This window comes from Asterias amurensis, chromosome 7 (assembly GCF_032118995.1).
Source record: "Asterias amurensis chromosome 7, ASM3211899v1".
In the NCBI taxonomy this organism is placed as follows: Eukaryota; Metazoa; Echinodermata; class Asteroidea; order Forcipulatida; family Asteriidae; genus Asterias; species Asterias amurensis.
In genome coordinates this window covers 7,829,465-7,851,168 of record NC_092654.1, presented here as the reverse complement: position 1 = coordinate 7,851,168, position 21,704 = coordinate 7,829,465, and the positions used below count along the sequence as shown (strand labels likewise).

The window sequence follows — 21,704 nt, the reverse complement described above, 5'->3', positions numbered from 1 at the left end:
AAATTAAAGAAACTGTACACTATTGGTATAATTGTTCAAGACAAGTCTTCTCACTTGGTGTATCTCAAAATATGCATAAAATAAAGCTGTGAAAGTTTGAGCTCAATTGGTCGTCGAAGTTGCGAGATAATAATGAAAGAAAAAAACACCCTTGTCACACGAAGTTTTGTGCGTTTAGATGCTTGATTTCGAGACCTCAAGTTCTAAATCTGAGGTCTCGAAATCAAATATGTGGAGAATTATTCTTTCTCCAAAACTACGTCACTTCAGAGGGAGCTGTTTCTCACAATGTTTTATTGTTTTATACCACCAACCCGTCTCCCCATTACTCGTAGGTTTTATGCTAACCATTATTTTGAGTAATTAAATTACCAATAGTGTCCACTGGCTTTAAAGGCAGTGCTCTAATAGTAGAGCAGAAGTGTGGCTAATTTATTACGAACTTGGTTACTACTCTATATCAAAACATAATGATCGAAAATATGTGTAACTCTTTGGTCAAGGCGGCCGCTACCCTAGCCCTATATAGGACTCTTCCTCTAGTACACAGTACAATACGAAAGTGTAAGGCCGCCAGGGCTACCGCTACCCATGCTTTGAATATTAAATACTTATGAAATCAGATCGATGTGTCAGTGTTATTATTATGTCGTCCGATAGAGTAAAAGTATTTTTCATGCGTATAAGCAAAGCGAAGGAGCATGAATTGCCGGGTTTTATTTTGTTTCATGCAAATTTCCCCGCATGTTTCCATCCTCAAGGAAAACACTAATTGACAATAATGTGTAGATGGGGGACCCTGTAGTTGTGTCGGTTTCTATAACTAAATTTTGTTTCTTCTGGGTCAGATTTGTTTCGGTGCATAGAGATGGGTTCCCGGTTTATCATCTTCAATATCATCTGATGCTGTGGGTTTTTCTTTCTTGCAGTTTTTCCGTGTGTTTTCACGGTTACCACATGGTTACCAACAGGCAAAACACACATACACCGCAAGAAACAGAAGATGCCCGTGGCATCCGACTTTTACTCTACATTATGGAAGTAGAGTCGGGCAGCGCGCAGTAGTCGCGCAACCAGCAGAGAGCACCCGCTGCAACTCGACTATCTCACTGCGTGGGACCATAAACGACTTGTCCACAATTCTACGATTATCGCAGAATTTGGCGATAAACAGAGCTATGAAGTTGCGCCCTGTGGTCTTGAAAGAATTTTGTACACAGAACGTGTAGGGAACCATGGGGGAATGGGTTATCACTTATTGCGGGCGTCTTTTCCCGCCGCCGATAGCTTCATTCGACGGCGGGGTTTCAAGACAAGTGCGAACGTCATACATCTTGTGGAGATTTCAATCGTCATATTTCCGGATACGAAATGGAAAATAAGTATGTTTAAACCTTAATGTTCACTTATATTGTATACATGTACGTGCTTACTATGGTGTTGTAGATAGGGATGTGAATGTCAGTGAAGACGTTCGATTTCAATCGTTGGTTTCAATTTGTAAATTAGCACGAAATACGTATACATGTATCTGACATGACATAGCACGACTAAGTATAGTGACAGGCAACTGGCATGCTCGGCGCGGTGTTCCTCTTGCTATATAAATACTAGGGACCAATTGTGAGGTATTTCATAGGGACCCCAACGGAAATAAGCCAAAGATAAAAATTGGCTTAATTGGGTTGTCCTTGTTTTTTGTATATTTTTGTGTCCTATTTTTATTGTGTTCGAAATTAATTTATCTTATTTCATCGTCTGTTTCCGATTGCGATGTGTGTGTATTTTTGACATGTTTTTATCAAAATAAATTCAAATCAAATCAAGTTCTGTCAATGATAGTAAACCTGGCATGCTGCGCGGTGTCTTTGTGCTGTGTGTACTTTATTAAGCACCAAGTTGGGTTTTTCATAGGAGCCCAACGGAAATAAGCCAAAGATATTGTCTAACTATTGGGTTATCCTTGTTTATTTTTGTGTCCTATTTTTATTGTGTTCAAAATTAATTTATCTTGTTTCATCGTCTGTTTCCGATTGCTGTGTATGTATTTTTGACATGTTTTTATCCAAATAAATTCAAATCAAATCAAACCAAGTCAATGATAGTAGCTTGGCATGCTCTGCGCGGTCTCCCTCTGTGCTGTGTGTACTTTATTAAGCACCAAGTTGGGTATTTCATAGGAGCCCAACAGAAATAAGCCAAAGATATTGGCTTTATTTGGTTATCCTTGAATATTTTTTGTGTCCTATTTTTATTGTGTTCTAAATTAATTGATCTTAATTCATCGTCTTTTCTCCCATTGTTGTGACGGTTTCGATCGTCATAATTTAGGATACTGAAATGAAACTTAAGTATATTCTTATATACTTATGAACTTATGGTAAACATATTTACCATGGTGTTGTAGAAAGGGATGTCAATGAAAATTATTGCTGGATGTCGGTGAAGACATTCGGTTCCAAACGTTGGTTCTATTTGTAAATATAACACGACTATCTCATTTTTAATGAAAGTAATTTTATAGGCAACTTACTAATAGCCTCGCATGCTCTGCGCGGTGTCTCCCTCTGTGCTGTGTCACAGTGTGTACTTTAGGGACCAAGATGGGTAGTCAGAGACATCCCAATGGTTTATTCGGTTATCCTAGGATCGGTTATCCGGGTTTTTTTTTTTTTTTCGTGTTCTTACTTAATTTATCTGATTCCATTGTCTTTTCTCCTATTGTGTATGTATAGTTAACATTCAAATAAATTCAAAGTGTTGTTCTTGGCAGGGTATGACCTCGATATTGTGAGAGTTTTTAAGAACTGTAATCAGAGGATAATAAATTTGTTCTACCAGGGTCATTGGTGCAAACATGTACTTATATGTCTACATGTGAAGTTAAAGTCGCCATTAAATATTTATAAATATATAACTGTTTACATGCATTTCTTCTTAAAGATTCCATTTTTTTAGTCAATTTGTAAACAAAACACCCCTTTGAAAAGCACAACATTAGAGGCAATTTTTATGTACATAAAAAAGGTTGATCGGCTTTAAGCGCAAAATGGGGTATGCTGCGGCGCCTTTTCCCGCCGCCAATTTGCTACGGCTGCGTCCGACGTTGGGTCTCGATTCCTACTTGTTGAGGTTTCAATTGTCATAATTCCAGGTACTGAAATGGAACTAAAGTATATTTTTATAAACCTTAACATTCACTTATTGTGTACGCGCTTACTATGGTGTTATAGAAAGGGATGCGAGTGTCAGTGAAGACATTCAGTTCCAATCGTCATTTTCAATTTGTGAATATAACACGACTATAGGGCCTACTGACATGTTATTGATAATAATTTTATAGGCAACTTGATAGTAGCCTGGCATGCTCTGCGCGATGTCCTTCTGTGAGGTGTGTACTTAAAGCACCAAGTTGGGTGTTTCATAGGAGCCCAACAGAACTAAGCCACAGATATTGGCTTTTTTTGGTTATCCTTGTATATTTTGGTGTTCTATTTTTATTGTGTTTCTAAACTAAATTTTCTTATTTCATCGTCTTTTCTCCTATTGTTGTGTTTGTGTTTTGAATTTTTTTTTTATCTGAATAAATACAAATCAAATCAAATCAAAATGTTGTTCTCGGCAGGGTATGTAATTGTAGTATATACACTAATTGTACAAAGACTGTGGTGTCGATAGGTATTTTTATTGATTAGTCTGGTCCGTGTCATTTTTTTATTTTTTTTTTATTTTATTTTTTTTTACTTTCTGTTTTTGGTTGCTTTTGTTTTTTGTCCTTGTCATCCTAGTCCTTGTCTGTCTGTAGAAATTATCCTAGTATCTGTAGTTATTCCCTTCAAATTGTATACATTGCATCCGTCCTTCATTTTTATGTTCATAAATATTTGTTTTCTAGTGTATGCTTAAATTGTTGTTGTCGACCTGAAAAATAAATGTTCATTTGTGGGATGTTTTTAAGGAACTGTTATCAGTGGATAATAAATTTGTTCTACCATGGTCATTGGTGCAAACATGTTCTTGTTGGTCTACCTATGTTATTTAATAAATAAAAGTCGCTGTTAATATTTATAAGCGTATATTGGTTTACATGAGTTTCTTCATAAAGAGACTCCCTTGTTTGAGTCAGTTTGCTAGATGTCAGTGAAGACATTTGGTTCCAATCGTCTGTTTCAATTTGTAAATATAACACGACTATAGGGCCTGTTTATATTTTTAATGATAGTAATTGTATAGGCAACTTGATAGTAGCGTGCTGCTCTGCGCGGTGTACCTCTGTGCTGTGTGTACTCTAAGGACCACATTATGTATTTCATTGCGACCCCAATGGAAATAAGCTTTATTGGGTCACCACGGATATTTTTATAACCTTGGGATGTCAAGAGATGTTCGAACTGAACACCAAGTCAGTAGGGCATGCCATTCTTTTATTGGCTCAATATTCATGTAAATGTTAACGTTTTGATAGAATGGCTTTACAAACCAACCCTCTGCTTTGATGAAATTGTAAACTGTACACGGGGCAGTGTACTGTAGTATGCACAGACACACGTCGTGCGTGGCGGTGTATGGCGCGGCCATCTGCGGGACACACTCACACCGCACAAATCAGCGCACTGACCAATCGAGCAAACGTTCGGGTAAATTGGTGTTTTTTGTTATATGAATAAGGTTATCTTGAGAAATATAAAGGTGTATTATATTAAGCAAACAGGGTTGTCAGCAAAATCTTTGTTTTTAAAAGCTCAGTATAAAGTAAGGGGGCCAAATTGACAATTTTCAAATGTGGTGGGGGGGGGGGGCAACGGCCCCCCTGATGTCACTGCCGTTCATCCTTCGCACTTATTGTTAGACATATTTTTTGTTAGAACAATGAGAAAAAGATGTGATTACCATTGGTGCTACAGCTTGCTATAGGCAAGAGGTAACGACCCCTGGGGTTCCCTGCATTAGGCATGCTCCGGCTCCCGCCGGGTAGTTTGTCTAAAACACAAATGTCCCATTGTGGGGCTAGGACACGATTATCCTCAATGAGCATACATTCTACACTATTTTTGCACAATCTGGCTCTGTAGTGTTTTCATTGTTCGATGTGTAAGGCAATTGAGGGGGAACCAGACGCGTAAAGGTCCCATTATGCGGCTAGGACACATTTCTCCTCGTTTAGCATACCCTCTACACTGGCTTAGTCTGGCTCCTGTAATTTTTATTCCCTTTTTGTATTTATAAGGGTATGTTGGGGGAGCCAGACAAACGGTTAGCTTCGGTACACGCGAGCAGTGGGAAAAAAAATTCCGCTGGAGGTTTGCATGCCAGGTTTTTGCTTAATCAAAATTGTCGATAATATTGAACAAATTGTGATATATCAACATTTTCTATATTTCGATATGATTAAAAATGTTACATCCGCGGTATCTATCTCAAAAAAACGTTGTGTATTAAGTATTTTCGATATATCGACGGTTGTATTTAGCTGAACAGTCAAAAATAAATATGGTTACGCGGATGTTGGTCAGTTAACTGGTTAACCTTGTAACTGTCACTGTTAAATAGTCTCTACTGGTCATTTTTTGTGGGTTGGTTCTGACAGAGTGAAATAAAATTTTGAACTCGTGTTTCAGACAAATTTAATATTGTATTCGCTTTGTGTGTTTTTTTATCCACTGTTTTCGCTTTTAAATAAACATTTTATTTGGTTCTAATTCAGTGTATTTATGTCATCAGCCAATTGAACAATAAAAACACATTGTGCCAATCTCTTTTTTATATGACCCTGGATTATTTCTTCATTTTCATATAACTGCTTCATTATTTGCTTACTGATTTGTTGGTTTTCCTGTAACCTTGTGAATGTAAAGCATTGTGAGATTTCATGTAATACCTTATAATAATAGTAAAGATAAATTACCTTTAATTCGATGCATTTGTTGAGTCCTACGTGGTGATGACGTTGTTAGAGAACTCTCTATGGATCACAGTCATCTGTTTGCATAGCATCAACTAACTTTCTATGGATCGTTCTCCTCTCCAACCACGACACTTTTGGAATGCCGAAGTCACCCACCTCATCTATTAATGGCCATGGGCGTATGAACTTGAAACACTGATAACCATTTTCTTAGTGGTGTCAACCATTAGGCCCCTCGTATATGGAGCGCTCTACACGGCCAAGGCTATCGATCGGTTTTAGTTAGGTGTAGGTGGGCATTAAATATCTTATACACTGTTACCTATTTTATCATATATGTAATGTTAACAAAACTTTTAGTCCCTAAACAGGTTGCCTGGTTACTAACTATTCTTTTTGTTGTCTAGCAGGACGAGGCCCTTTGATGTATGGAGCGCTCTTTGCGGCAAAGCAAATTGGTCGGTTCTAGTTAGGTGGGCATTAAATATCTTATACACTGTTACCTATGTTATCATATATGTAATGTTAACAAAACTTTAGTCCCTAAACAGGTTGCCTGGTTACTAACTGTATTCTTTTTGTTGTCTAGCAGGACGAGGCCCTTTGATGTATGGAGCGCTCTTTGCGGCAAAGCGAATTGGTCGGTTCTAGTTAGGTGGGCATTAAATATCTTATACACTGTTACCTATGTTATCATGTAATGTTAACAAAACTTTAGTCCCTTAACAGGTTGCCTGGATCCAAAGCTCCCTCGTCTTCCCTGGTTACTAACTGTATTCTTTTTGTTGTCAATGATCAGGACGAGGCTCTTTGATGTATGGAGCGCTCTTTGCAGCTAAGCGAATTGGTCGGTTCTAGTTAGGTGGGCATTAAATATCTTATACACTGTTACCTACTTTATCATATATGCAATGTTAACAAAACTTTAGTCCCTAAACAGGTTGCCTGGATCCAAAGCTCCCTCGTCTTCCCTGGTTACTAACTGTATTCTTTTTGTTGTCAATCAGGACGAGGCCCTTTGATGTATGGAGCGCTCTTTGCAGCTAAGCGAATTGGTCGGTTCTAGTTAGGTGGGCATTATATATCTTATACACTGTTACCTATGTTATCATATATGCAATGTTAACAAAACTTTATTCCCAAAACAGGTTGTTCCAACTCGATCCTACTCTGCGGTAGTAGTTGTAGACTGGCACTCTACCTAACAAGTTTCTATGATACTTGGGAATATGGGAATATATTGAAGGGATACAAACTCTTAATGAGGCAGTGACGTTAATAGCGAGAAGTCCATTGATCCAATAAGAGAACCGTAGGTGCGATAGTAGGTAGACTGGCACTCTACCTAACAAGTTTCTATGATACTTGCGAATATGGGAATATATTGAAGGGATACAAACTCTTAATGAGGTGGTGACGTTAAAAGCGAGAAGTCAATTGAGCCAATAAGAGAACCTTAGGTGCGATAGTAGGTAGACTGGCACTCTACGTAACAAATTCCTATGATACTTGCGAATATGGGAATACATTGAAGGGATACAAACTCTTAATGAGGCGGTGACGTTAAAAGCGAGAAGTCAATTGATCCAATAAGAGAACCTTAGGTGCGGAAGTAGGTAGACTGGCACTCTACCTAACAAGTTTCTATGATACTTGCGAATATGGGAATATATTGAGATACAAACTCTTTATGAGGCGGTGACGTTAATAGCGAGAAGTCCACACGATCCAATAAGAGAACCTTTGGTGCGGTAACAGGTAGACTGGCACTCTATCTAACAAATTTCTATGATACTTGCGAATATGGGAATATATTGAAACGATACAAACTTTTAATGAGGCAGTGCTGTCAATAGCGAGAAGTCCATTGATACAATAAGAGAACCTACCCTGCGGTAGTAGGTAGAATGGCACTCTATGTAACAAATTTCTATGATACTTGCGAATATGGGAATATATTGAAGGGATACAAACTCTTTATGAGGCGGTGTCGTTGATAGAGAGAACTATAGAGAGATCCAATAAGAGAACCTTAGGTGCGGTACAGGGGTCGAAATTAAGTGTATTTCCATGGTAGTCAGCAGGGCTAGTGACCAATAATTTTTAGTAGTCCTGATAAGATTTTGGTAGCCCGAAAGACACATTATGTCTCGCGTCACGGCTCAAACTTTACAATACACCAATAACATAGTTCTTTATTGTTTGTGATGATGATTTTTGCATTATTTTTCCACTAGCCCGTCGGGCTATCAAACTGGAAAAATCAGTAGCCCGGCTGTAAATGTGGTAGTCCCGGGCTAGCGGGCTAGTGGCAATTTCGACCCCTGCGGTAGTAGGTAGACTGGCACTCTACTTAACAAGTTTTTATGATTTTTGCGAATATGGGAATATATTGAAGGAATAAGAACTCATTCCGGTGCAGTGACGTTCTGAGCGAGAAGTCCGATCTATCCACTAAGAGAACTTATGGTGCGGAAGTAGGTAGACTGGCACTCTACCTAACAAGTTTCTATGATACTTGCGAATATGGGAATATATTGAAGGAATAAAAACTCACTCCGGTGAAGTGACGTTCTGAGCGAGAAGTCCGATCGATCCAATAAGAGAACCTAAGTTGCGGAAGTAGGTAGACTGGCACTCTACCTAACAAGTTTCTATGATACTTGTGAATATGGGATTGTATTGAAGGAATAAGAACTCACTCCGGTGCAGTGACGTTCTGAGCGAGAAGTCCGATCTATCCACTAAGAGAACTTATGGTGCGGAAGTAGGTAGACTGGCACTCTACCTAACAGGTTTCTATGATACTTGCGAATATGGGAATATATTGAAGGAATAAGAACTCACTCCGGTGCAGTGATGTTCTAAGCGAGAAGTCCGATCGATCCACTTAGAGAACCTACTCTGCGGTAGTAGGTAGACTGGCACTCTACGTAACAATTTCCTAAGATACTTGCGAATATGGGATTGTATTGAAGGATAAGAACTCACTCCGGTGCAGTGACGTTCTGAGCGAGAAGTCCGATCGATCCAATAAGAGAACCTACTCTGCGGTAGTAGGTAGACTGGCACTCTACGTAACAATTTCCCACGATACTTGCGAATATGGGATTGTATTGAAGGAATAAAAACTCACTCCGGTGCAGTGACGTTCTGAGCGAGAAGTCCGAATCGATCCAATAAGAGAACCTACTCTGCGGTAGTAGGTAGACTGGCACTCTACGTAACAATTTCCTATGATACTTGCGAATATGGGATTGTATTGAAGGAATAAGAACTCACTCCGGTGCAGTGAAGTTCTGAGCGAGAAGTCCGAATCGATCCAATAAGAGAACCTACTCTGCGGTAGTAGGTAGACTGGCACTCTACGTAACAATTTCCTAAGATACTTGCGAGTATGGGATTGTACTGAAGGATAAGAACTCACTCCGTTGCAGTGACGTTCTGAGCGAGAAGTCCGATCGATCCACTAAGAGAACCTACTCTGCGGTAGTAGGTAGACTGGCACTCTACGTAACAATTTCCCATGATACTTGCGAATATGGGATTGTATTGAAGGAATAAAAACTCACTCCGGTGCAGTGACGTTCTGAGCGAGAAGTCCGATCGATCCAATAAGAGAACCTACTCTGCGGTAGTAGGTAGACTGGCACTCTACGTAACAATTTCCCATGATACTTGCGAATATGGGATTGTATTGAAGGAATAAAAACTCACTCCGGTGCAGTGACGTTCTGAGCGAGAAGTCCGAATCGATCCAATAAGAGAACCTACTCTGCGGTAGTAGGTAGACTGGCACTCTACGTAACAATTTCCCATGATACTTGCGAATATGGGAATATATTGAAGGAATAAGAACTCACTCCGGTGCAGTGACGTTCTGAGCGAGAAGTCCGATCGATCCACTTAGAGAACCTACTCTGCGGTAGTAGGTAGACTGGCACTCTACGTAACAATTTCCTATGATGCTTGCGAATATGAGATTGTATAGAAGGAATAAGAACTCACTCCGGTGCAGTGATGTTCCAAGCGAGAAGTCCGATCGATCCACTTAGAGAACCTACTCTGCGGTAGTAGGTAGACTGGCACTCTACGTAACAATTTCCTAAGATACTTGCGAATATGGGATTGTATTGAAGGAATAAAAACTCACTCCGGTGCAGTGACGTTCTGAGCGAGAAGTCCGAATCGATCCAATAAGAGAACCTACTCTGCGGTAGTAGGTAGACTGGCACTCTACGTAACAATTTCCTATGATACTTGCGAATATGGGATTGTATTGAAGGAATAAGAACTCACTCCGGTGCAGTGACGTTCTGAGCGAGAAGTCCGAACGATCCAATAAGAGAACCTGCTCTGCGGTAGTAGGTAGACTGGCACTCTACGTAACAATTTCCTAAGATACTTGCGAGTATGGGATTGTACTGAAGGATAAGAACTCACTCCGGTGCAGTGACGTTCTGAGCGAGAAGTCCGATCGATCCACTTAGAGAACCTACTCTGCGGTAGTAGGTAGACTGGCACTCTACGTAACAATTTCCTATGATGCTTGCGAATATGAGATTGTATAGAAGGAATAAGAACTAACTCAGGTGCAGTGACGTTCTGAGCGAGAAGTCCGATCGATCCAATAAGAGAACCTACTCTGCGGTAGTAGGTAGACTGGCACTCTACGTAACAATTTCCCATGATACTTGCGAATATGGGATTGTATTGAAGGAATAAAAACTCACTCCGGTGCAGTGACGTTCTGAGCGAGAAGTCCGAATCGATCCAATAAGAGAACCTACTCTGCGGTAGTAGGTAGACTGGCACTCTACGTAACAATTTCCTATGATACTTGCGAATATGGGATTGTATTGAAGGAATAAGAACTCACTCCGGTGCAGTGACGTTCTGAGCGAGAAGTCCGATCGATCCAACAAGAGAACCTACTCTGCGGTAGTAGGTAGACTGGCACTCTACGTAACAATTTCCTATGACACTTGCGAATATGGGATTGTATTGAAGGAATAAGAACTCACTCCGGTGCAGTGACGTTCTAAGCGAGAAGTCTGATTGATCCAATAAGAGAACCTATGGTGCGGAAGTAGGTAGACTGGCACTCTACCTAACAAGTTTCTATGATACTTGCAAATATGGGAATATATTGAAGGAATAAGAACTCACTCCGGTGCAGTGACGTTCTAAGCGAGAAGTCTGATTGATCCAATAAGAGAACCTATGGTGCGGAAGTAGGTAGACTGGCACTCTTCCTAACAAGTTTCTATGATACTTGCGAATATGGGAACATATTGAAGGAATAAGAACTCACTCCGGTGCAGTGACGTTCTGAGCGAGAGGTCCATTCGAGCCACCAAGAGAACCTACAGTGGGTAGTAGGTAGACTGGCAATCTCTTGGTTTTTTTTTTTAAGAATCTTGTTTTTTTTTTTTTATGACATGTTTTTACCAGTTTTTGCCTTTTTTTAAATTTCCCTTAACAACAATTTTTTGTGTTTGTGTGCAGATGGTGCCGGTTAATTGTTCATTCCACTTATCTTAACTCTGTAAAGTTAAGAACGCGAAGTCCACTCGATCCTTTAAGAGAACCTACTCTGCGGTAGTAGGTAGACTGGCACTCTAACTAACAAAACCCTATGATACTAGCGATTATGGGAATATATTTAAGGAATAAAAACTCACTCCAGGGAAGTGACGTTCTGAGCGAGAAGTCCACTGGATCCATTAGAGAACCTACTCTGCGGTAGTAGCTGGTAGACTGGCACTCTACCTAACCAAACCCTATGATGCGAGGGCTTGAAAATTTGGGATTATGAAAAATAATAAAAACTCACTCCGAGTTAGCGACGTTAATAGCGAGAAGTCCCCTCGATCCACCAAGAGAACCTACAGTGGTTAGTAGGTAGACTGGCACTCTCTTGCTTTTTTTTTTAAAGAATCTTTTATTTTCAATTACTTGTTTTACCAGTTTTTACCTATATTTGATGTTTTAATTTTTTGTGTTTGTGTGTAGATTGTGCCGGTTTATTTATCATTTCCCTTTCTTAACCCTGTGTAACTAAATAAATTTAAATGTTGTTGTGTTTTTAATCAGATTTGTTGGCCGGTTACTTTTATCGTGGGGATCAAAGGGCTAGGAACGGCCAAGAATGTGTGTGAAGTATTGAGCAACTTCTCACTCATGAAACATTCTATATGGCCAGCGTCTCAAATAGCCTCTCCTAGTCAAACTCCTACTGCCCGGCTTCCCGTGCCGATCCCTGTTTAGAACAGTGGGCAGAGGTGTGTTTTAAGCAAATGACAGTACGTACCAATAAAAAAACATTGACCAAATCCGCAGTTTGTCACTAACGAGAGGGTTCTTAATGAGTAGTATTGTTTCTTTGTTACTTTCAGGTCACATTTCAAGGTTCAACATATCCAGTTACTAGGAAGGAAGAAGACAATGGGAAAAGGATTCTGTTTTGACATTCCTGCTATTAATCTGCTCATAGAGAAAATAGAGGTGAGACAACATTCTCATTTAACTTCAAAATGTTACTGATCTTATGAAAAGCGCTTGGAACCGTTTATAAAATGTTGAAAGTAGAATTTAACTAAGCACATTATGCCCAGCATTTGCACAGTTTTTCTAATGTTCTCTACTAACATGACACGCCAGCTTGTGGAGTCAAATTTTAAAAGAAAGTAAAAGAAAAACCACACAATTTTGGGGCATATTCTTGTGGCTCATTGTATTCTAAAACATCCTTCTTAACATATGCATATTATATAAAAAAAAAAAAAAAAACGATTTCTAAACACCAACTAAGTCCAATCCCAGGCAACGTGTCCCTTTAAAGTAAATTTGAAACACTCTATTCTTATGGTCAATTGATAGCAACAAGAATGTAATAATAACCTATATTATTGTTTGCCGTGATTCACTTTTATGCTTGGCATCATCATTGCAACCCAACACGACACTACAGGCAAGGCTATATATGCTTATGTGGCTGTGTATGGTCAATAAAAAAAATGGGCCATGGCTTACTTCCCTCACAAAATACTCTATAACAAACTTATAAGAAACTTATAGGAATCTTATAAGAACCTGTATTGAGCAGTCGTATAGAATCTTATTAGAGTCTATTGAGCAGTCTTATAAGAATCTTATCAGAGTCTTATGTGATTCTTACAAGTATTTAATATGTAAATTAGTGAGATCTCAAAAGAAATACACCAGGATCTTTTGAGAAACTTCAAAATGTTTTTTTTTTCTCTTCAGAATCTCGTAAGAAGTGTATAAGAATCATTTCAGAATACGATTTTTAATGGAAAGTGTCATCTACTGTGAGTTGCAATCATTGTGACATTGAGGCAAGGTCATGCTCAGTAAGTTATCAGACTTAATAGTATGCATGAGTTAGATAAAGCATAAAGCAAACCAAATCAAATTATGAGTCAAGTTGCTGTGACTGGCGCCCCACTTACACTGCGTAATTTGTTCCGAGCAAAGATGTTTGTCTGAGAAAGAAGTATTTTCTGCTTATTAACAGCTTACTGATATTCGACCCATGTTCTCATCTGTAAAGCCAACTATAAAATAATGTGTCCCCCCATCCCCGCAGTATGCACAGTGCTGGGCTAAGTTTCATAAAGCTGCTTAAGCACAAAAACTAGCTAAGCACAACAAAATTGTGCTACCAGAAAAAGGTTACCAGCCTAAATACCTTGTCAAAAAGTTCAATTTGTACAAAGTACAAAGGCTTCAGGGGCATGAAGCCATTTTCAGTCATCTGAAAGCACACAATCTTTGCAACAAGGCTATTTTTTCTTTCATCGTTTTCAAGTACGATGACCAAAAAATGTTTACAGTAAAAGGCATGGTCTAAAACAGCAGTTTGAAAGTTAAACTTCACACACCTTTTTTCAGAAAACACTGAGCTTTGGCTGTGGTCGTTTTGTGGCATGAGCGATATGTTGTATGTTTGAAGTTAAGCAAATGACGGTACTTGCCCAAAAAACATTGACCATATCCGCAGTTTGTCACTGACGAGAGGGTTCTTAATGAGAAGTATTGTTTGTTTGTTACTTTCAGGTCACATGTCAAGGTTCATCATCATCATCCAGTTACTAGGAAGTAAGAAGACAACGGGAAAAGGATTCTGTTTTGACATTCCTGCTATTTATTTGCTCATAGAGAAAATAGAGGTGAGACAACATTCTCATTTAACTTCAAAATATAACTGATCTTATAAAAAGCGCTTGTAACCGTTTAAAAAAAGGAATATGTTTGAAAGTAGAATATAATCATGCACATTATGCCCCATGACTAACGGGACGAGCATCGGTTGAACATGTAATTTTGCAAAGTTAAAGGAAACCACACGATTTGGAGGCATATTCTTGTGGCTCATTATATTCTACTTACAAAATATATTTCTTACCATATGCGTTTCATTAAAAAAACATAAACGCTTTTTATGCACCAAGTTGCCTTACCCAAGCAGCGTGTCCCTTTAAAGTAAACTTGAAACACTTTTTTTTATGGTCAATTGATAGCAACAATTGAGTGTGATATTAAAGGCAGTGGACACTATTGGTAATTGTCAAAGACTAGCCTTCAATTGAAGCATCAATTTTGTTTTCAAAAGGTCCAGCCATTTTTTTAAATTAAACTTACAGGGTTTGAAGATAATGATGATAGAAAGCTTCTCATCAAATATAACTCGCTGAAGTGCTGTAACTTTTGAAAAATTAGTAAAACAAGTCACAAAATTTACTTCTCAGCGAGGTGAAAATTATTTTAGCATGTAAAAACCCATTAACCAGTTTTTATATTATACCATAAACATAGCATAACTGGTTAAAACTATTTAAAATGCAAAAACTGAGACGAAAATTATTTGTTGTACTCATTTCTCAAAAACTACAGCACCTCAGTAAGTAACTATTTCAAGGGAAGCTTTCTACTGTCATTTACTTTCATACTGTGCAAGTTAAAAACTAAACTTTCAACAACAAATTTACGGCAATTGGAGACAAGTGATGGTTAACACTGTACCGAACTGCTCAACAATGCATTTCATATTCTAAGACCACTTTAAGCATTTAGGGTTTTGTTCAGCAAGCCACTGAAACATGCATTAGAAAGATACCAACAATGTCACTGTACGCATTTTGTTTTTGAGTAAAATAAAACATTGTTGAATTATGTTTGTAAACATACATAATTTTGTGAATTTTAAACAAAAAGACTTTTTGTTTTAAATAAACTTTGGGTGGAACATCTGATGTGTGATCCTCAGAATCCTTACAAATTGAGAAATTGGGAGTTGCCAGTCAGAAGCCATGCGCCCCTTTGCCTTGTTTGATATTGGAAACAAACAGGGTAACCTTTTATCTTTTGAGCATTTGGAAAAGATAAAACATGTTGTCAGAAGCTTTTGTGGCAACATGCTATTCCTTCAAATATATTTATGAATGGTTATGTTTTTGTTCAATTTGTTTACAAGTGCACTTTGACAAGGATCAATTTGAACCTCGACCAAAGGACTGAAAGTTTACTTAGGCAGACTGCTGTCCCAACCATCTTCCCTCACTGCAAAGTATCCAAAGTATGAAGAAGTCGCCCCTATACAGATTGCACATGCCCATCATGACATGCATAACCAAAGAAGGTAGCAATAAGCAACATCAGACCATAGTATTCCTACCCTGCAGCACTACAATGCTCTTCCACTGCAAGTTGTAAATTAAAGGCACTGGACACTATTGGTAACTACTCAAAATAGTTGCTATCATAAAAACTTACTTCCTTGGTAACGAGCAATGCAGAGCTGTTGATAACGTAAAACATTCTGAGAATCAGCTCCCTGTAAAGTAACATTTCTCGCTTAAAGGCATTGGACACTATTGGTAACTACTCAAAATATTTGCTATCATTAAAACTTACTTCCTTGGTAACGAGCAATGCAGAGCTGTTGATAACGTAAAACATTCTGAGAATCAGCTCCCTGTAAAGTAACATTTCTCGCTTAAAGGCATTGGACACTATTGGTAACTACTCAAAATATTTGCTATCATTAAAACTTACTTCCTTGGAAACGAGCAATGCAGAGCTGTTGATAACGTAAAACATTGTGAGAGTCGGCTCCCTGTAAAGTAACATTTCTCGCTTAAAGGCATTGGACACTATTGGTAACTACTCAAAATAGTTGCTATCATTAAAACTTACTTACTTGGTAACGAGCAATGCAGAGCCGTTGATACTGAAAACATTCTGAGAATCAGCTCCCTGTAAAGTAACATTTCTTGCTTAATAATAAAAGACTTCATGTCTGATGAAGCTTTTTATTAGGCATCTTGAAACCACACAAATATTTTGGGGCAGAAGGGTGTTTTTTTCTGTCATTATTCTCTTGCAAATTAAATGACCAATTGAGTCCAAATTTTCACAGATTTGTTATTTTATGCATCTGTTATTATACACCGGGTGAGAATAGACCTTTATCATGGTGCAGCCATCTTGAAATTCTCCCATTGATATCAATGTTACCGAACCGAGGCTGGAAGAACTAAATAGTCTGGTTCCTATTTGCAAAATGATTATTAGCATTCAATATTATTATTTGATACGAGGAACAAGACCAAAATAGAGGCATCATGAGAAAGGTCTAGGCCTACTGGTATTTAAACAAAACACAATTGTATGCCCATAAACATGTTTCAAATTTGTCTGTTGTTATACTCACTGTTTTGTAACTAAACAAAGCACTTCAGATTGACACACAGTTCTCTCGGTATAGCAGCAATTTCTTGTATTACTACCATGAGAGCAGATGTGAGTGGTTTGATTCCACTGGTGCTTAGTTCAGGATTTGTGAGTTACAAATTGCATCATGATAAAAAGAAAAGATATTGGTGCATGACGACTGAAGAGTTAAGTTTCGTGAGGTGCCTTATGTTCAACTTTCAAGATCTGTTTTTGTTCTTTTTATTACTATTTTGCAGTTTTGTTTACAAAATAATTTTTTTTTTTTTATTTCCACACGTACCTGAAGCTACTGGAAAATTTCAGTATTTAAAAAATAAATTGTTTGGGGGTGGATATGGCAACATCTATTGCTATTACAGCAGCCCAGTATTACATTTGTTTTTTGTTGTTTTAAAAACGCAGGACAATAAAGAGTGTGGAGGAAACAATTATATTCTAAAGTTTCCAAACTGCTTATCACCACATATATATGGCCTTTTGCAATATCTAATGAAATTTCCTTTCAAGTGACTGAAAGATGATGTTCCTTTCAAATATTCTGATAAAGTAAACTTTTTGACTGTTAACTTCTCAGGAAAACAACACAATTATTACTTGAGACTTGATTTTAGAGAAGAGGGTGGGCTGAAAATCCTTTGTGACCTCGCTTGAAAACTGCTCAGGTGTTTGTAGTTGGAGCAATAGGTTGTCATATTCTATCAATATTTTCCTTTAACTTCACTTACCAATTGTGCCCAAATTTTTACAAAAAATTGGTATTGTCATGCAAAAGTGACGTTGGGATCAACAAGTGAGAGCTGGTCTTTTAACATTTAAAGATTAGTATCCTTTAAAAGTAATATTTTAAAGACATCTAGTGTAGTTTTCAAGAAGAGGTGGGTTTATTCTCAAATTTAAAAAGTTTTGAGCAGGACTGTTTTGTAATGTTTAATGAAGTAAAAAACACAATACTGAAATGATATTATCCTGTACATGATGTCAAAGTTCAACTTTAATTATTCATACTGTAATTTTGTAACAAGATCTTACTCGTGTTATTTTATGCACAGCCTATGTTGAGATACACCAAGTGAGGAGACTGGTCTTTGACAACTGCCAATAGTGTCCAGTGTCATCAAATTAACCCAGCATCTTGAAATCCTTGCTCTATGATCTCAACAAGTTGGTTGGCACTTCCAAAGCTCCAATAGATTGGGGTTTTTTTGTACGCAAAGTTTATTTTTTTGAAAAAAGGTGACCATTTCACTTTAATGGTGATTTAAAATTAACGGAGAATTTACCATTAAAGCATAGAGATTTGACATGGTTTGGCTGTCATGTTGACCATAATATTATTGTTCATGTAAACAATGTTGCCTGAGTTAGTGCCCTCCTATGGTTAGATTAACCTCCGTCCATTGCGAGTTGGTGCGCAGGATAGCATCTGTGGGGGCATTTTTAATGGCTGATGCAGAGGAATACCACAATCTCAAAGTCTAGCTTCAGTCTGAATTTGCCATGCAGTTAGACTTGACTCAAGTCCCAATCCGGTGCCATCACCAGAAAAACTAGTTCCGTATGTTTCTCGTGACCACAATTTGAAATTCCAAAATACCTACATTTGAACAGCTGGCAATACTGTTATACGGCTTGTGTGCTAGTTGGGGCAATAGGCCTATGCTTTAAAGGGACTGGACTTCTTTGGTAATATTGTCAAAGACCAGGCTTCTCACTTTGTGTATCTGAGGAGGAAGAAGCATAAAATAACAAACCTGTGAAAATTTGAACTCAATTGGTCATAGAAGTTTCAAGAGAAGAAGAAACACCCTTGTCACACAATGTGTGTGCTTTTAGGTACTTTGAGACCTCACCTGAGGTCTCAGATTTAATTCAAATACTTACGCGAGTAATTACTTCGTTCTCAAAAACTTTGCACTTCAGTGGGAGCCGTTCATTTTATACTAAACTCTCGTGCTCGTTTCGAGTAAGTTTTTAGGCAAACAATTATTTTTTGATATCATATTAACCATGGAGCAATAATAGTCTATCTCCTATTATTATTCATTGTAATCAATATACTTTTATATCCACATGCACAGTATCATTTTGTCTAATTTAGATCCCTTAGGCCCTATGCGTGTAAGTAACTAGCTCCTTTTATTTCAAACTTTAAAATAAGCAGTGCCACAATAGTCCGGGGTGCGTGGGGGGGGGGGGCAGAATCTCCTAGGGGATTATTCACCCTGTCGAAGAATAGTCTCTGTGTAAAGTTAGTCTTTCTTATGTTTTAAATCACACACTTATATTGTCTGTGTCTTGCATCAAAGTTTGATGTGAAGAACCATAGAGCAAGGGAAGGACAAAACCATGACAAAACTAAGTCCATTAAAAATAATGCTCAACTGGCTGTCCCAAATTCCTACAGCAGAGGGCGCTCGTCACACGTGCCTGGATGGATGGATTCACACACGCCGGCCACTACACATGATCCACGCTGCACACCACATGGCTGCAGGTTGGAATGTCAGATTGACTTTACGACGAATAATGAAACCGGTTATTCACGTCTATTGAAGTGTACATGTATTGAAACCGTTTATTCACGTGGAACGATAAACATGTGTCTTCTTGACGAATGGAAGAGCAAGGACATGCTCGGACCGCACGCAAGGGTTGGCATTGTGCTTCGGTTTGGTGGCGGCCGTTACGAACTCATTACTTAGGTACTCTTCCACGAACACGGTCCTAAACTTCATGATGGTTTCTGCTGTGTACAGTGTAGTGTAACTACCATAGGGTATAGCCATGCTGTCTCTACTCTCTCTGTCGTCGTTACCGGCCTGAATTCAGAACTAACAAACTGTAGTTGATTGAAGCCGTGTAGCTAGAAAAAAGCAACGGCCTTCATCCAGCAGCACCAGCGCAGCAGCACAGACAGCAGGGATGCAGAGCTTCGTCCGAAAGTCTACAGGAAACTTTTGGAGGAACACCGCGAGGCCGATACCATGAGGTCTGGCAACGTGTCATGGCCTCTGCGCCCCGCAGCAAGCGACCGGCTGTGGGAGCAAGGAAGGAGAGGAATGAGGTGAAGTGGTCGAATCATCTTTGAATTCTACAAGCAAGAAGACTGAGCTGTTCCACCACGCTATCTCATTCTTATTCAGAGGTGAACTTGCACCCATTAACATGGTAAGCAAACTCTCATGTATTGTATTCAACTTCATTATTTTGACCCAAACAACAAAAGTTTTTTGGCGGGTAATTATTTATTTATTTATTTATTTATTTTTTTTTTTTTTTTGGGGGTGTGGGGGTATGTCCTTGAGTAATTTTGTGCATTATTACTATCTTGTGTTTTTATTTTATATCTTATTTCCTGGTCTTTACTCCTGTTGTTGGGTATGTATTTTTGATATCTTCTTGCTGTATTTTTATCCGAATAAATTCAATCTTGAAAGCAGTCAATATTTTAATTCGTAAGCATTATGCCATTGAAATCATGATGAGACAGCAGGAGGCACTTCATATAGGCATGCAGCAGTGGTAGAAAATTCGAGCAATATATTGTTGGATTTCCTTGTACCATAAGGTTTATTGCGAATAGCAAAATATCAAGAGAGGGCGCTGTTGAACCCTTACAAAGGTATAGGCGTTGCGTGCGCGAGTCTTAGAAACTGCATAGAAACCGCCCCATATTCCTTCCCATGGAAAAGTTTCCGTATGGCGCCACCACTTTTTCATTCGATATGAAAAAATATAGTATCTAATTTACCTCAATGAGATATCCCTTTTTGTAAAAATGCGTGAAAAAGTGGTGGCGCCATACGGAAAGTTATCCCTTCCCACAATGCATTGCGTTTCTGAAAAGCGATAAACCTTATCAAATAGGGCTCTAGTTTATTCATCTCTGAAGCTTGTCTGGTAATTCGCATTGTGTAAATCGAAAAATGCTTGCCCACAAAGAAATGTGCTGCTGAACAAAAGATCATCAATAACTAGTTGCGATAGCCTACCCTCCTCCCAATGGTTACCGTCAGGAGGAGGGTTACATTATCGCAACTAATCAAGAAATGAACTGTTGACCCATGACTTAAAAAATAGGTTTTCACTTTCCTGTAGCTCTAGTCACCTCCTCCAAGGTTGTTTATTGAAGTCATTCATCCGTAACTTTCTTGGATTTCATAACATTATTGTAATTGGCTTGTCCTCTTCAATTCATTGCATCCGATTTTGTTGCCGATGAAGTTTTATGTTATTAGTTAGTCTGTAAAGGATGTGGGTGCCTTTTGTAACACGAAACATCTTGTCCACAGGTTTACATCGTATGAAGGTAACAAGTAGAAAGCGTACCTTAAAATATTACTTGCTGAGGTTCTGTAGTCTTTGAGAAATTAGTAAAACAATGTCATGAAATTACGTTTTATGCTAAAATAATCGTCTCCTGAGAAGAAAATTATTTTTGTGACATATTAATGACTGAAGTTAACAATTTATAACTGAAGTTAATTCTTTTTAAAATGTGTTTTAAGAGACTAATAATGTGTACACATTTTGATCATTCCTGTTGCAGGTCACTGGAGAACACTTAGAGATTGATGTTACCGGAGAGTGGCTCGGGTAAGTTGCCTTGTTCCTTTGTTGCAGTACATGTATCAACTAACTAAAAGAAGTCTGGATTTTCTGAGGTATGTTAAAAAAACTCTCTCTGACCCCCTCTCTGCGCTGCAAAAAAATTCAGGCTCTGAAGGAAAGAGTCACTTGCATCCCTGCATACATGTTCTTTGTACTTGGACTTAATCTTGGACTTTTTGAAGGTTTTTTTATCATTAATCCCCCTCTTCAAGAGGGCCTCTTGTCATGGTTGACCAAACAAGGTTATTTCTGAGGCCTTAGGTGCACTGACAATATCTCCCTCTTGTATTAGTTGAACTTGTTTGATGGCGCACTAGTTAAGATCGAACAAGCGAAACAGGTCAACTCTTGCAGATTTGCAGCTTTGATGGTATCGAGCTTCTATTGCTACCATTAGAACAATCTTTGTCCTGGATGTTTTAGTTGC

At 38.4% G+C, this 21,704-nt stretch overlaps 1 long non-coding RNA gene across 2 annotated transcripts; it reads left to right on the top strand.

Annotated features, from left to right (window-relative positions):
* The first annotated feature begins 1,297 nt into the window (after positions 1-1,297).
* LOC139939982 (uncharacterized) lies at positions 1,298-21,410 on the top strand. 2 transcript variants are annotated; one of them, XR_011786374.1, is made up of 4 exons: positions 1,298-1,382; positions 12,304-12,412; positions 13,988-14,100; positions 21,216-21,410. It is a non-coding gene; the product is annotated as an uncharacterized lncRNA (long non-coding RNA). The 2 variants fall into 2 exon arrangements; XR_011786373.1 differs by lacking the exon at positions 21,216-21,410 and adding an exon at positions 15,405-15,637.
* Positions 21,411-21,704: the final 294 nt, after the last annotated feature.